Genomic DNA, 17,388 nt, shown 5'->3' with positions numbered 1-17,388 from the left:
CCTATAGATGTCCATTTGGAAGGAAGCACCATTGACTTCAATGGAAATTGCTCCCAAACAAGCATGTATAGGGTTGCAGTCCACGACAAACTCTTCTTGTAGGACTGTAGCCGAAAGAGGAGTTTGTGACTTTGACCAAAACATTCTGTTTTGAGCCAAGAGGCCTTATGAGAATGAAACCACTAAAGTGTTAACGACCAAACTTCAAAACACTCTTAGTACTATCATATTAGGACACCTTGCAAAGTCCATGGGGAGTGACACTGCATGGTGCAGGCTACTCTCATCAAAGTATACCTTGAGGTAAGTCATACTGTTCCTAACTCAGTTACAGAAAAGACAAGAACATCTTTTTAAGGATTACCTTGTCAGAAGCATGCTGAGTACTTTAGAATCCAAAAGGGATGTATAGATGTGTTTTGAACTTAACGTCATTGGCTTTATGCAATCCCCATGCCAGAAATGAAGAGTCCATTGTATTTGGGCACCAAAGTGTAATAATAGAAATTCTCAGCTAAATGACTGGATAATTATATATTGCACTGTTTCTATGAATGTATTTTGCATTTCAAGAACAGAAAGCTGATACAAAACTTTGCATCGGGGAAGAGCTCTACCCATTTACCAAGTTGAAAGAAAGCCAATTAATGTGTCTTCCTTCTTAGTAAAGATGGAATGAATCTGCACTTGACTGAAGCCCCAGTAAGACATTCAGGAATCACATAAAATCAGTGATGAACAGGATGGTATCCATTTTCTATACTCCTGGCCTCCGTGAGTCAATCCAAAGATCGCAAAAGAGTTTGTACACATACAGTGTGTACACACTGTGATTTTTTTCAGTCTTTTGAATCAATGCAGGTAAGCTGGTAGTAAGGTAAAAAAGGGTAAAGGACCCCATGGCGCTTACGTCCAGTCAAACGTGACTATGGGGTGTGACACTCAGGCCGAGTGAGCTGGTGTTTGTCCATAGGCAGCTTTCCAGGTCATGTAGCCAGCAGGACTAAACCACTGCTGGTGTAACAGAACACCATGATGGAAGCCAGAGCACACGGAAACGCCATTTACCTTCCCGCCACAGCGGTACCTATTTATCTACTTGCACTGGTGTGCTTTCAAACTGCTAGGTTGGCAGAAGCTGGGACAGAGCAACGGGAGCTCACCACCATCACAAAGATTCAAACCGCCGACCTTCCGATTGGCAAGCCCAAGAGGCTCAGTGGTTTAGACCACAGCGCCACCCACTGTGGAGTAGAGATGGTGGGCATGATATCTCTCCGCCCCACCACCAACACACACTGATTATCCATGGTTCCCAAACATCTTGCTTGTGTCTCTGAACTAAAAGAAGAGGAAATTGACAGCTGCGAAGACCAGGAAACCCTGGAACAGAATTCTCCTGGTAATAATATTCCCTTAGTCCCTCCATAATATTGCTATGGGCTGCTATAACAGATCCTAGCCTGTGGCTCCCATGCTAGCATATTCAACTGTGTAATGAAGCAGCCCTTTTCCAAATTTGTTTCACCCCAGGGATGAATCCCTGAGTGTGACAAACCTCTCTGAAAATTTAAGTACCAAACAGATAGGCCTAGGAACCCATGATTGGTTGCTATTCCCTTTTGATCACACTTGTGCCCATCCAAACCTCTCTATCTGAACTTGGAGACTTTTCCTGGGCAGACCTCTCAGTGCTCTTTACTTACAATTACATGCTACAACGTTCTCTTTAAACTTTCTAGAATCCTTCCAAGACGGCAGCCCTGATAATTTGTAGTTTATACAAATGATGTTGGTTTCTTTCACTCATCTGACATATAATACTGAACTGATGGATTTGTGCATAATCACATCTACAGTAGTTAATGTTGAGTGTTTCAACCCCCAGGCTCTCCTTGTGGTTTCTTTTTCCTGCTTATGTGAAGGAAGCCTTCTCAAGACAAGGAGGCAAGCTGTTCCTTTCGCTTAGATGTAGGGCGGGGGAATCAAAGGAGGAAGTGTGACAGCAGAATTGCACAAAGTATTAAAGAGCATGTGCCTAACCTTTTGAAACCGTAACTCTGTAATATGCAATCTTAATATGATTGGCAGGAACGTGTAATAACTAAACTGTGAAATTGAGTTGCACAGTGCCCAGAGTCAAATGCTTCAAACAAAATGAACTCTTTGACTTCAAAGGAGGAGCACACTGAAAGGACACAAAAGCTTGCCGCAGTCAAAGACTACCTATTACTGGAGACATACGCCAGACCAAAGCAGTGGGAGGTTATAAACTGCTACAGCAAGAGATACTTCAGAGTTAGTGACCTACATTTACACACAGATATGCAGGTACAGTTTATACACATGTACGCACATACATACATACATACATACATATATTGTACGTACACACAGAGAAAGCACACATTGACTCCTTTAAAAACAATTGTGTACTAACAAATTTGCATTTCTCAAATGGACCCTATGCCACATAGGGTGGGCATAATCAATGCTACAAGTGTCATTCGGTTACAGTGATTAAAAGCCATCATGTGCTACACTATGGTCCACTGAGAGGTCTTGATTAACCCAACGGTGTTATTTTAGCTCATGGAACCCATTTCATTTATTTTCTTATGTTTACATTCTGCCTCTCTTCCATCACAGAACTGGAGGTGCCATTCATGTATTTCTCAGGCAGCCAATGATCTAAGCAACTGACCAGTTCCAGATCTGCTTAGCTTTATCAAGGTGATGGTCACATGCTTTCAGACTAACTTTAGTCATGTTGATTTCAACTGCTCTCTTCTAAACATGGCTAAGGGTGCTTTGAGATGTGGGGATTTGTGCATGAGTTTTCCTAATTATAATGCTAGCACTTGAATAAAACATTCCCTTTCTACTGTGTTACCTGTTGTGTTATGGAAACATGGCTTTCTGATCAATTTCCAAAGGCAGGAAAGAATTGTATGCCGAAACACTGTCCAATATATCATCATTACAGTGCAATGATGAACATGTTTTTTGGGGGTTAAAATGCTTACCAAAAATAAATAAATCTGGAGGCAAATTACAAAAACGAGCACCAAAACTTTCCCTAGATTTTGCTTGTTTTTCCACAAGTGGCTTTTATGTCATGTGAGAGATATGTAAAATGTGGAAAATATCAGGTAAGGAAATGTGCACATGGAATAAAGCATGGTCTGAATGAAGCCTAAGGATGCACTCCTAGCCCCACTTACCTGGGAGTAAGCCCCATTGAATTCTATAGGGCCTACTTCTGAGTAAACATGGTTTAGATTGTGCTGTATTCCCAGGTCCAACCCTCTATGTGTGGCAGATAACTCCCCACCCCCAGCTTTAGGATCACAGTTAGCATTGATTACTCAATACAAGAGGATGGAAAGTGGGTCAGTTTGCCAAAATAGCTACATGCAATGTTCCCTCCAAAAATGGTGCACATGCTTGTTACATTAGACTTCCTATTTATTAAAAACCTATGGCTTGGAAGAACTTTCTGGCCAGGGTTGGTGGTCTTGAGATGGGCCTATAAGCAGGTAATCATGGGTAGCTGGAGAGCTTGCTCTATGCCTGAGTGACAAGTTTCTGTGACAGGACAGGTCACTTAGGCCACTTGGCCCCCTGCTGAGCTTATAGCTGCAATGCCCCATCACACTCCCACCATCTCCAGCACTGGTGCCAGAGCATCACAGACTACAGGTTACTCCTTCCTCTGGGATGTTTCCATGGCAACCCACAGAGTAAGTGCTTGGGTACCATTGCTAGAGTCTGTCAACCCTGACCTCCTGAGACTTTGCCGTGAGAATAAAATGAGGCTCTAGAGAATGTTTCTTCAAAATATTTATTGCTCTCCATCACTGCATTTTGGGTGAAGAGGAAAAAGGTGGATAAATTAACATGCCCTACTGTGACTAAGCCAAGGCATGTATAACTGAACTCCTCTCGCCCCACAGTCTCCCTGTATTGAACTTTAGATTTTATTTAATTGATTTATATACCACTTAATCACTAAAAACCTCTAAGAGGTTTACATATGCTTCTCAGACACTTCCCTTTTGTTCTTCATGAAGCACCATGGACATGCATTTAATAATAACTGAATAGTAATAATAATAATAATAATTAATAATAATAATAATAAAAACAAAAAAATTCCTTCCAGTAGCACCTTAAAGACCAACTAAGTCAGTTCTTGGTATGAGCTTTCGTGTGCATGCACACTTCTTCTGTGTATCTGTGTATCTGAAGAAGTGTGCATGCACACGAAAGCTCATACCAAGAACTGACTTAGTTGGTCTTTAAGGTGCTACTGGAAGGAATTTTTTTGTTTTGACTATGGCAGACCAACACGGCTACCTATCTGTAATAATAATAATAATAGCTATACTTTTGAAATATGGTAGGGACATACAAAATTCTCATTCCTAACTTCCTAGCTAATATTGAGCCATGCCATCTCTTCGGGGTTTGCTTATGAAGCTTTGATTCACGTGGCTTTTGGTCCTTGTTTTTCACAGAACTAAAAAAAGCACCTGAAAAAGGAGTTTGCCTTCCCCCTCGTGGCTCTGTTCAGATATCGTTCCCGCTGTTCATCTCTGACAGATGTTTTATGTTCTTTGGAACTCTGTTGGATCTTCAGGTAGTGGCAACCTTTTGTTCAGAGCATCTCAACCTCACAACTTTCACCATTTTCTTCCCAGGTATTCCACAATACTGAACCTCCAGATCTGTAACATAACAATACGTTTGAGTCTGTATCAATGGTGTGTTGTTTTTTTGGAAACAGACAGGGTTTGAAATTGGCTGTGACTCCCTTACGATGACCTCTGCCTCATAGTACTCTGCTAGTATTTTACGCCTACCTTTAGGAATTCTTGCCAAGAATTGTTGAATGATTTTACAGCACTGTTTGTTTTTTGATCTCTTGTGCTGTGGAAGATCTGTTCTATATACCCCTATTTTTGTGTAACAAGGCAAGAAGGAAGAAAAAGGGAAGGGAAAGGCCAGAGGTGATTCTAGAAGTGTTCTATCTAGGCAACTTTACTCAAGCTAAAGAGAGATGGTTGAGTATCTCTGGACTGTACATTGCTGAGTGCTCTCTGTGTGATAAATTCCTCTCATAAATTTAACAAAAAGTCACACAATCAAAATATATTTGGAACACTAAATACCACACTGTGTTCTTATCAGAGTCATACTAACAAATTCCTTTTTTAAAAGGCCACAGTGAGATCCCTGTTTGTTCAGCTGCATGTTAAGCAAATCTAATACATTATCCATCTCAGGTTAATTTAATTCTAGATTTTGGCTTGTGCTGTACTTATTATAACGTACTCATCTTCATGATGTGTTATAATGCACCAGATACACACCCAATGGACATCTGGCTCCCAGAGGCCAATGGTGAAAGGCAGGGAGACTCAGAACTGTATTAAGTCGTATTCACAGAAGACCCATTGAAATGAATATGGTAGTTGTGACCATTAACTTCAATGGATCTAATCTGAATAGGACTACTGTCCACAATTCAAATCCCGATTCAGCAATGAAGCTCTCAGTGGATGACGCTACCTCTAACCCAGGCAAACCCATAGGCAAACTCCAGCCCTCCAGATGTTTGGGACTACAAGTCCCATCATCCCTAGCTAACAGGACCAGTGGTCAGGGATGATGGGAATTGTAGTCCCAAACATCTGGAGGGCCGGGGTTTGCCTATGCCTGGTCTAACCTTAATGCACCTTGCAGGAGTGTTATAAAATAGAGTGTTTGTGTGGTTATGTAGCCCACTCTCAGGTCTTTGGAGGAAGGTTGGGTTAAAAGGATGATAAATACATTTTTAAAGGAATGCATTTATTATCCCTTCTCACTCTGATCCTCTACTTGCAAAAACCCACCCAGACCATTGGTAACAGCTTTGAGCTCAAAGGGTAATCTGTGCATCCAATTCGCCGTATGTAGTCCTCTGAGAATATCAGGTTGCAAGAAAGGAGATTCCGACTAAACATTTGGAAAAACTTTCTGACAGTAAGAGCTGTTCGGCAGTGGAAAAGACTTCCATGAGAGGTAGCGGACTCTCCTTCCTTGGAGGTTTTTAAGCAGATTTTGGATGGTCATCTGTCATGGATGCTTTAGCTGTGAATCCTGCATCACAGGGGGGTGGACTAGATGACCCTTGGGGTCCCTTCCAACTATAAGATTCTATGGTTCTGCTATCTTTTTCTTGTGTTTTGGATATATCTTTGTGAAATATACCTGTAGGTTTGCTAGACGGTCTATTTTAAAAAAAAAAATTAAGTGTTCCTGGGTTGCGTAGACATGGACCAATAAAATCTGCTTCTTCTTGGCAAAATAAAATTTTGTAAAGTTTCTGTGCATGCACATTCACCAATAACACCCCTCAAAGGAATGGAATGTAGCTGAACTTAATGGAATGATTGAATTAAAAAAAATGTATATTGAGCATCGGAGGGAGAACAATATAAATAGAGACACATTTGCCAAGGCCGAGACATTTCTGCAGTGTGGCAAAGCTGTGTTCCTGTAGTGCTTGAGGAGAAATGGCATCTTGAGCTGATAGTAAAGGACATAGTGATGGATCTCAAGTTCATAAAAAGTGCAAGCCTATGGGGTTTATTGTAGTTCCAAGGTCTGCAGTATTCCCTATACGCAGTTACATGCCATCTAAGATGAGTGCTACAAACTAACAATATGGCTCCTTGCCATACTCTTGATAATGTTCTTGAGAACTACTGTGTCTCGCATTGGACTCCTTATCATAAGGCTCCTGTCCTGCTCCAAAATAATATCTAGATATTACTTCTACATCCAATTCTGGAAAATGAAAGTAAGTGCTCTAATTCATCAAGGGGAAATCTGCAAAATGCATTAGTATGAACAAAGAACCAGCTTACCTAAGAATATAAATACAAGAGTTATTATCAACCCTTTCCCCACACATCCAATTAAAGTAACACCTTAAGCCTTGCTGAAGACCTTGTATGGCAAGAGACTTCAGATCAAACCTTCCGAGGGTTCTAGATGAAAGATTCCCTCTGATAAAAATTAGACGATAACCATTACACACTTCCTTGCAGGACATCTTCAGGAAAAGAAGGGCTAAGAAGTAAGCATTACGCAAATACCATGTAGAATCCCATAGGTGGTTGGATAGAAGAAGAGTAGAAGAAGAATTTGGATTTGATATCCCGCCTTTCACTCCCCTTCAGGAGTCTCAAAGCGGCTAAATTCTCCTTTCCCTTCCTCCCCCACAACAAACACTCTGTGAGGTGAGTGGGGCTGAGAGACTTCAAGGAAGTGTGACTGGCCCAAGGTCACCCAGCAGCTGCATGTGGAGGAGCGGAGACGCAAACCTGGTTCCCCAGATTACGAGACTACCGCTCTTAACCACTACACCACACTGGCCCATAAATAGCATCTTGTACGCTTCCTTCCAGCAAATCCTGAAGCCAAGCTGGTGCCAAATGTATTGCTTTGCTTTCCGTAGGACCACATCAACAAGGCCAATAGTGAGGTCATAACTTCTGGGCAGCAGTGGTGTAGCGTGAGAGGCAGAGAGGCACAGAGGCAGTTGCCCTGAGTGCAAAATTGTTAGGGGCACAAAATTTAAACACCCTGTGTTGCCTCAATACTGCTGCATACTTCCGTCACTTAGCTCCATTGAAAATGGCTTCCTGGGTGATGCGGATGCCATTAGGCACCTGAATGTGTATGCATACTCTGTCCATTTCCTTCCCTCCAATCCTCACCCTCCCCACAGCCCTGGCAACCCATGCTACACCACTGCTGGGGAGTCCAGGCCCTCTCTACACACTGCCCAGGCTTGCACTCCAGAGAGATTGCTTCCATGCTGCTGATGCAGCAAAGACAATGTGGGCGGCAGCAGTTAGGAGTTATTAAACTCAGACTGATTGGCGTAAGGTAGGAGCACTACAGGTTGCCTTTGTCAGTGGGACAGATCATTATGTCTCACTGGTCAGCTATTGCCCACCTTAAGCCAGGTAGTCCCAATCAACTCTGCAGATGAATGCAGTGCCTGGGGACAGGTGGTTATGTATTCACAGCAGTGACCAAAGGAGAAATGACTGCTGGGAGGGGTGCAGAAAGAAGAAACGCCATGATACACCAGTGAGTGTTCTTGATTGCTGTATCCATAAATGACTCTTTGACAGGAGATAACTAACATCTGGAGATAACTGCAGTCAGTTATTATTATGGGATACATTGAGGTGGACACACATGAAGCTCCTTTCAGACCTTTAGGTGGACACACAGAGGTGAGAGACACCTAGCATGTGCGAGAGATGGATTGAAATTTCTCGAAGGAGATTCTTCTGAGATAATTTCTGAGCTATTTCCCCTTCCTAGAAAAAGAGTGCCACTTTGTCACAGGATGTTCACCAGCCTTTTTGTGGGGGGTGGGGACAAAGACACTGTTCTGGTTTACAATTGTTAATGGTGAACTCAATCCCCCTGGAATTAATTGGTGGAGAATTTCTCTTTCCCTAGATAAATTGACTGAAATAGTTCTCTCCCCTAATCAGTGCCGGTTTTATGTATAGGCTAAGTAGGCTGAAGCCTAGGGCCTCTAAATCTAGGGGGCCTTGTCAGCCCTCCCGCTCCCCAGTGGGCAGACTCCGCTCTTCCAAAATTGCAAACCTAAGACTTCATGCGAGGGCAGGGCAACCCAGGCCTCTAAATCTAGGGGGCCTCACCAGCCTGCCCTCTCCCCAGTGCCGCAGTCTCCCCTCTCCCAAAATTGTAAACCCAAGACTTCATGCAAGGGCAGGGCAACTCAGGCCCAGCAACTATTAGACTCAGGGCTAGCCAGTGGGGCCCAATTTGAAGCAGTGGGGTGCAAGTTTGTTTGTTTGTTTGTTTGTTTGTTTATTTGGTAGGGCCTCAGTTCACAGCCAAAGTCTTCAAAATCTTATAGATATAAATAAAATCCATCTACATTGCCCTGGTGCAGGGGGCCCCTTAGGAGCGGCACGCGGAGCCCAATTTGGGCAAATTGCTCCAATTGTCTTAAGGTCAGCCCTGATGAGACTGTGCAGAGGATTGGACTGACAAGCCCTGCACACTCTAGGTCCCTGGTGTCACTATTCAGAGTACAGACTCAAGGACTTGTTGTGGAAATAAAGGAAGGGCACTTACTGGAAATCAGTTTTATCACCTCTCCCCCCCCCCAAACCCCGAGACAATGAGTCCAGCCACCTTTTATTCACAGTCGCATAAGAACTACACTACAGCATGGCCATAAACCTGTACGTTCAACCAATGAAATATACACCCAATATGTAGCAATGGAGATTTATGTTACTGCTTTATGAATGAACACTGTGTTTTATGAATGGACTCTGTATTTTGTGAATTACCTAAAAGCTACCAATAGGGAGCTCTAGAATCTGATAGCTAACCAATTGGGTACTACCAAACAGCAACCCCTATTGTTGAAAGCAGGTAACCAGCAGGGAATGCTTCAGCTCAGCCTTTGCACTGTTGACTGCACACCCCCTGCTGTGCAGATAATGGAGAAAGCTCGTAAATTGTATCCCTTCTGGCATCCTGGCCAACTCTATTATGTTGGTGTAAACCTGGTGCACCAGAAGCCCAGAATAGCAGCAAATAAAATCCGTTCATACGTCAGCAAATAAAATCCGTTCATACGTCAGCGTTAGTCTTCCTAAATTTTAAAGCTCCAAAATATAGCAGGTCTGGGAAGAGCAAGGCATACAATGGGCACCACCAGTGAAAAAGCCCTGCTCCGTGTAGCTCCTGCCCTGTCATTTGATAGGGTGCCCACTTGCCCTCCTTCTTGACATGGAATGCTGTCTATTGGAGTTTCCAGGTCCAGTACAAAGACCATAAGAAGGGATAACAGGGACCTTGAAGTTCCCAACAGCTGTTAATCAAGCAAGCAAGCACACAGGTCACCTTTGTCACAGTCAGGACGTCTATGTCCTGGCCAGGCCTGTATCCAATCTTGTTTTTGTACAATCTTGTTTGTCCTCAGTAACCCAAATTACAGTGGTGCCTCGCAAGACGAAATTAATCCGTTCCGTGATTCTCTTTGTCTAGCGGTTTTTTCGTCTTGCGAAGCAAGCCCATTGACAGCTTAGCGGATTAGCGCTATTAGCGGTCTAGCGGCTTTTAGTGATCAGCTGAGGAGTGGCTTATCAGCGGAACAGCTGATAAGCGGCTTAGCGCTTAGGGAAAGGGCAGAAAAAAGCGAGAAAAAAACGCGGGAACTCGCAAGATTTTTTCGTCTTGCGAAGCAACCCCATAGAGAAATTCGTTTAGCGAAGCGCCTCCAAAAACGGAAAACCCTTTCGTCTAGCGGGTTTTTCGTCTTGCGAGGCGTTCGTCTTGCGGGGCACCACTGTATATTATCAACATATGCAAGCAGAAAAGTTGTTTTCCTTCATTTGCAAGGAATCGTACAAAACAAAGTGGGACTAATAAAGAAAAGTTCCAGCCCTGATGAGAAAGCAAACAGAAAGCAACAGAAAGCAAACTAAAAATGCTTTCGCAGTTCATCAAAACTATCCAGCAATATAATGTTCTAGGAAAACTGGTGCTATTAACAGTAATCCTTCTGGTTGGTTAATTGGTTCGGCAACTTCCATGCACATGACGTGTGATGCTAATTATTTCCCCCAAGAGTTAAATGATAACTAATCAGAGGCAGCTACAGTTGCAAATGGCAACAAAATATCTGTGAAAGGAAAAGGAGCAGGTTTGCTCAAGTGTGTTGCAGGTAGAAACACTGTTTGTAATGAAGTGAGAGCAGTAGTTTACTTGCTCGGATTAACAAATAAGAAAGTTTTGAGAATTTAAATTCTAGATTAAAGTTGATTACTTAATTGAGAAGGGGAGTGTAACAAAAACACTGGGGCCTAATTTTAATAGTAGAGTGCCTGGTATATGGAGGGCAATCTCATCCTTTTATTTCCACACTGTGGCTGCAGACTAAAGGACTCGTCAGGAGAGCTATGAAATTCAGGTGAGGGTCAGATGCCTTGTCAATACCTTGTCAATCCCAGCAAGTATATAACAGGAAGACCTGGCCTGCCCAGGGTTTACAAAGTTCAGATATTGCAAAAAAATGTCAGTGTTAATTTTATGCATTTTTAAAAATCACCATGGTATTTAACAATAATATCTTATGTTCTTTAAAGGATAAATTGTGAATTGCAGATTTTTTAAAAAATCACCATGGTATTTAACAATATTATCTTACGTCCTTTGAAGGAGAAATTGTGAATTACAGATTTTTTAAAAATCACCATGGTATTTAACAATATTATCTTACGTCCTTTAGAGGTGAAATTGTGAATTGCAGAATTTTAAATACCCATCATCATCCTTGGCTTCACTCAATTTTGTTTATAACACACTTTCATTTTCTTCTAGTTGTGAGGGTGGGGGATTGGGAGGGGCTTCACAAGTAGGGCCTCTCTTCATCTAAATCCGGCCCTGCCCCTAATGCATTTTTTCTGCCCACAATTAGGATGGAGAATTTTGGGAGACTATTTGTGCATAACTCTACTTTTTATTTCCCCCTCGCATCTGTGTGTTCAGTCTATGAATGAGGAAAATATCCCAAAGCAGCTAGGATCAGAGCAGTAGCTTCTTATTCTGTAAACACTGGTGCTTTTCCTGATCACTATTATGCCTGCTTTCACATCTAACAAAGTGGCTTCTGACCCTAAAAAGCTTAAACCTGCAAGAAATCTATTAGTCTAAGATACCTCATGGCTTTCCATTTGTTGCAGCTACCAGACTAAAGGGACTACCATTCTGGGACTGCATAAATTAGGGTTTAAGATACATAAAAAAACCCAAACAAACCCAGACATGAAGTATTAAGTAACTTAGTACTTAAAAGTATTGAAACATTTCCATTAGCCTTCAACTGTATTGAGTTTCACCTTTCACTTCCATTCTGCTTCCAACTTTGAAGTTATTAATCCTCTCTCTAAATGAAGTGGCTTTACTGCATTTGTCAGTATCTTCATCTAGGGGATGAGCCCATGGAATGTGATTGCATTTTTTAAAAAGCAATTTTTTAAAAAATGATACATTTAGGCTGAATTGAGAACCATCGTTTACAGGTCCAATCAACATGATGCTGTTGCTGGTGATTAAAAGGGCAACATTTTATGCTGCGTTAATTAAACACAACTAATTTAATGTGTCACTTTATTTAATTTTCTTATAATATGAGGATTTGCCACTGCTCATTAGCAACTATTTCTTTATTTTTGTTAAATCTTTGGGCGAGATATATCTATTTTAAAAATACTTTTCACCCGTCTTTTGTGCCCAAGGTCCTTCAAGGCAGCTAACAAGACATTTAAAAAAATTAAAAGCATCAAACTATATCAAAAAGTAGCTGAGCTAATAACAGCTGAGGGAAGAAAGGGATAGCCCAGCAACTAAATGAAAGAAAATTCTGTCTTGGGGGGTGGGCTCCAAATGACCCCAGAAATAAACAGCATGATCTTGACCTGTCACCAGAAGGTCCACAATAAAAGGATGGAATGAACCTCCTACAGGAGGGAATTTCAGAATTTCTGTAGCACTGTATAAAAGGCCCTACCCCAGGTAAGCTTCCTCTACACCTTGCATGGTGAAGGAGCCTACAACAGGTGTCTGAGGAAGAGCTAAACAAACAGGTAGTCTTGGGCCTTGGGCAAACTCTGGTGCAATTGAACAAGCATCCACAAGGCCTGAGTCAATGAGATGCTCAAAAAGAGTGTTGTTGTCTATGTTGTCTATAAGAATAAAAGAAAATTATTATAAATTAATTTGGAGATGGCATTTAACACCAGTCAGATTAAATCAAATAAACAAGGAATATTCTTTGTTATGTTGGAGAAGATGCCAGGAAACCGAGAATTATGTTCACATGTGATGGGGGGTGTAAATATGTACAAATTCTCTGGCAAAGGGTGATTAAGGAGATAACGGAAATCACTGAGTTAAAGCTGACCAAAAGTCCAGAGGTAGCATTATTATCAATTTATGATGAGGTGGAAGGCATGCAGGCAACGAAGGACTTGCTCACAAATTTATTGACAGCTGCACAAGTCATTCTAGCTAGGAAGTGGAAGGGGCAAGCAGAATATAAAATGGAAGAATGGTATAAAGAGGTGTGGGCTATAGCTATTAATGATAAATTAACATGCGTCATTAATGTAAGATGGGGAATATGCAGGAGAAATGATTTTGAGGAGATATGGATGGTGTTTGTAGAATTTGTACTGTTAAAATAGAAAGGGACCAAACCATCACAAGAGGTGTTGAAATTTTGGGAGGTTGGGTAGTTAAAATGGAATGGTCTCGGTGGTAGGGTGCACATTGTTATATTTGTTTATGTATGATTATTACTTTGTCAAAATAAAATAATCATTTTTTTATTTTAAAAAAAGAGTGTTAGTAATAAGGTTCCACAACAGACAGACAAGGATTAAATAGGCCAGAGGCAGAGGACTTTATTGAAGATTAACTGGAGGTCACGTTTCAGATCAAGAAAACAGGGCCAGAGAGTCTGCTTGACTACCCCTTGAGATGACCGGGGAACTGATTTTTACATCTTCATGATTTCTGTCCCTTTCACAAGCTGTGGGGGTACAAGCCTCACTCAGTAACTGACTAACGTATTATATATTTTTTCTTGTGTGCAATCTTGCCTAATAGACCTGTATACATTTTACGATTTTACGATTCTGTTATTTCCCCACAATATAATGTGTTGTTGTTTAGTTGTTTAGTCATGTCCGACTCTTCGTGACCCCATGGACCAGAGCACGTCAGGCACTCCTCTCTTCCACTGCCTCCCACAGTTTGGTCAAACTCATGCTGGTAGCTTCAAGAACACCATCCAACAATCTCATCCTCTGTCGTCCCCTTCTCCTTGTGCCCTCCATCTTTCCCAACATCAGGGTCTTTTCCAGGGAGTCTTATCTCCTCATGAGGTGACCAAAGTATTAGAGCCACGGCTTCACAATCTGTCCTTCCAGTGAGCACTCAGGGCTGATTTCCTTAAGAATGGAGAGGTTTGATCTTCTTGCAGTCCATGGGACTCTCAAGAGTCTCCTCCAACACCATAATTCAAAAGCATCAATTCTTCGGCGATCAGCCTTCTTTATGGTCCAGCTCTCACTTCCATACATCACTCCTGGGAAAACCATAGCTTTAACCTCCGTTGGCAAGCCACAATATAATGTAGTGTTATATTATTTTCACTAGAACCAGGGAAATAAGGATTCCAATCTGTACTCAGTCATGAACCTCACTGGGTGGCCTTTCAGCTGAAACTACATCCCAGGGTTGTTGTGAGGATAACATGAGAGGAGGAAGAACCATGTGTGCCACCTTGGGCCCCTGATTTTAATGGCAGCCCCAAGTTGAGCACATTATGGTAATCTAATATGGAGGTTACATCCATCTTGTCTGGATTAAGTTTCATTTTGTTGGCCCTCATCCAGCCCATTACAGTCTCCAGCCACACTCTATTGTTCTCAGAACACCCTGTGTGATTTGTGATTACGTATAGACTTGGGAGAATGAGGATCTTATTATTCTACTTTTGCTATGAACACCCAGAAGCTGAAGTGATTGCAAGATTTTGAAAGCCAGAAACCCTTTTAAACAATTAGGCAACCATCCCTGGACTGCAGCTTCCCCCACCGAACTTTCAGAAACACTTTAAAGTGCCTTTTGAAAGCTGGTTGCAGGAGAAACGTTGCACATAGATTACTACTTACACTTACACCAGCAAGCAGAACTACATGCTATGAAAAGATGTGTGACAGCCTCACATCTCCTAATGTCTCCCCGACAAAATGAGTTTCCCCACTCCAACTCTATCACATTGCTCCCACACAGGAAAAATCAGGAAAAATCCTACTGACACCTCCTCGTGCATTTTGCTTCACTGAGGAAGAGAAGAGATGTTTTGGTGCTGGTTTCACATCAAACCCAACAAAGAGGAAATTGTGCCCCACTTCAACAGGTAGAAAACCAGCACGCAAATTGAGATCTGAACATCAAAAAACCACAAAATAGTATAAACCAGTTATATACACCAACCTTATATCATAAATACAAATAAATTAAATGTGACATGGTGTACCAGGCCAACTGGCGGACCAACTCTATTTTACATTGATCTCTGCAAACATGACATGAAGTCTGGCAACAGCAACCCTGACATGTGAGAATCCCTTACAGATGACCACAGTGCCTGGAGACAGGCAGTCAAGTCATATATCCATAACAGTGACCAGAGGAGAAACACCACGGTGTATCTGCAGCAGCAAATCTGCCCTAGCTGCAACAAAACATGTCTCTCCTGCATCAGTCTCTACAGCCATAGCAGGTGCTGAAACCTTCCAACAGCTTGCCCTCTCCCCCAAAGGTGCAGTCCTCCATTGTCTCCCAAGATAGATGGATGCCAACTCAACAACTCAGTTGCGATGTAACCAATAAATATTCATGGGGGGGGGGTCAAATAAAACAATACAATTAACCAAATGCATTTCAACCAAGGGTCTTTTTCAGTGATCTCTGAATGTACACACGCTATATAATAGAGACAAACAATATATCAGTTTGGATACTCCATGCAAAAATATAAAACTGAGTTACAACACCTGCAAACATTTATGATTAAAAAATTGCTTTGTATGACTAGTTCATACTATTCAGCTTTCTGGTCTCATATCAGCCATTATTTGTAGCCACAAATGAATGAAATTTCATGCTGCCCTGAATATCAAAAATGACTTGAAAGGATTAATAAATCCTTTTAATAAATAAGTTCAGTAAAGGAAAATCTACGGTAAGCTCTACTTAAAATTGTCCAGGAATGGGAAAGAAATTGACCATCTTTTTCTGCCTTCCAAGACTAGTGTGGAATGGTGAGGGATAAAACTGCCAGGCTAGTCCTTTCTAAACATAACAAACAGACTTCTTCTTGTTGTTTTATCTGTTATTGGTAATTCCTTCTTTGCTTCCATCCCCACTATTCCACCATTACACTTATTTGTCATACATTGTCTGCCTTTTAAAAATTATTTCAGTCCTTTCCCCTTATTTCATTTGCCAGCTTTGCTTTCATCTTGTGTAAACTCATCTTCTTTTGCTTCTCTGTGCATCATCTATACAATGCAGAGTTGTTACATACCATGTTTGTATCAGGATACATTCAATTTTATTTTATGTTTTTCAGCTCAGAAACTGCAAAGTCTGAGGAAACAATTTACAGCTCCATCACCTTCATAATCTATTTTGCACGAATATGGAAGTTTAACCCTGGGCTACAAAAAGAAGTTGAGATTAACCAAGAAATGACAGTAGACGTGTCAAGATCTAAGCAGCCTAATATGAATGCCACAAGACTGGCTAGGCAAGACCTAGAATATTAATGAATATTACCTTCCTCTCCTTAAAACAGAAAGGAAAAAAATAACCACTTTATTCGGGGCTAAATCATGTTGCTGGTTGATTTGATGTTTAGCCTGCCCTTCCTCAATTTTATTGATCCCAGAGTTACATGCTATTAAGAAAACAATAAAGCAGCTGTTTTAATTTTAATACAGTAAACAAACTATGCTTCCATCTGCCCATCAAAAAGACATGGACAAGAATGCTGTCAGACAAGCCTATCTCTCAAAATGTTAGCTATTGAGATATATCCATGTGCCAGGTTGTATTCAAAATATATGAGACTACTTGAATGTTTACATTTTATTGCTATTGCTATTGCTCTAGTCATTGCTTTTCCTTTGTTGGATTTTTTTTTTAAAGATGAAGCTAGATACCATGCCCTACCTTATAAGGTTATGGGCAGACATCAGGTTTGTGTGGCCTACTTTGTTGTTTTACTAAAACCCTAAGGGCTACTGACTGAAGTGAGTGGAATAGTGAAATAGTGAGTGGAACCAGATGCAAAAATAATTGAAGGGGTGGAGCAAATTATCTACTGCACTCCCATCAGCTTGAATGACCCAACACACAATACAAACCGACACCTGAGCGACTACATATCTAGGATTCTAAATCTAGAAGCATAATTTAGAAGGAAAAAAGAGGAGTTTATTGCTAGTGCTAAGCAACTGGGAGCCAATTGCTGATCTACTGCAAATCATTCAGTCAATTCAAAATGGTATGAGGCTATTGAAAATACTAGATGTTCTGCTAAATATACATCTGATTTGTGATGAATACATTACTCCTCTAGATCAGGGATGGGGGACCTGCAGCCCTCTAGATGTTGCTGGACTACAGTGTCCATCATCCTTGGCCTTTGGCCATTCTATATGGGACTGATGGAAGTTGGAGTTCACCATCTGGATG

At 41.4% G+C, this 17,388-nt stretch overlaps 2 long non-coding RNA genes across 2 annotated transcripts in view; one reads left to right on the top strand and one right to left on the bottom strand.

Annotated features, from left to right (window-relative positions):
- Positions 1-952: 952 nt before the first annotated feature.
- Positions 953-4,639, top strand: LOC310852540. The gene is made up of 3 exons (XR_014568236.1): positions 953-1,402; positions 2,650-2,733; positions 4,521-4,639. It is a non-coding gene; the product is annotated as an uncharacterized lncRNA (long non-coding RNA).
- Positions 4,415-17,388, bottom strand: part of LOC310852529 — a 32,875-nt gene continuing 19,901 nt past the window's right edge. The window contains exon 3 of the long non-coding RNA XR_014568213.1: positions 4,415-4,730. This is a non-coding gene — a long non-coding RNA (uncharacterized lncRNA). The remainder of the gene's footprint in view (positions 4,731-17,388) is intronic.

Source organism: Podarcis gaigeae (assembly GCF_964106915.1).
Source record: "Podarcis gaigeae genome assembly, chromosome: 9".
Taxonomy (NCBI): Eukaryota; Metazoa; Chordata; class Lepidosauria; order Squamata; family Lacertidae; genus Podarcis; species Podarcis gaigeae.
The sequence above is the reverse complement of the archived record's forward strand: the minus strand, read 5'-3'. Positions and strand labels throughout refer to the sequence as shown.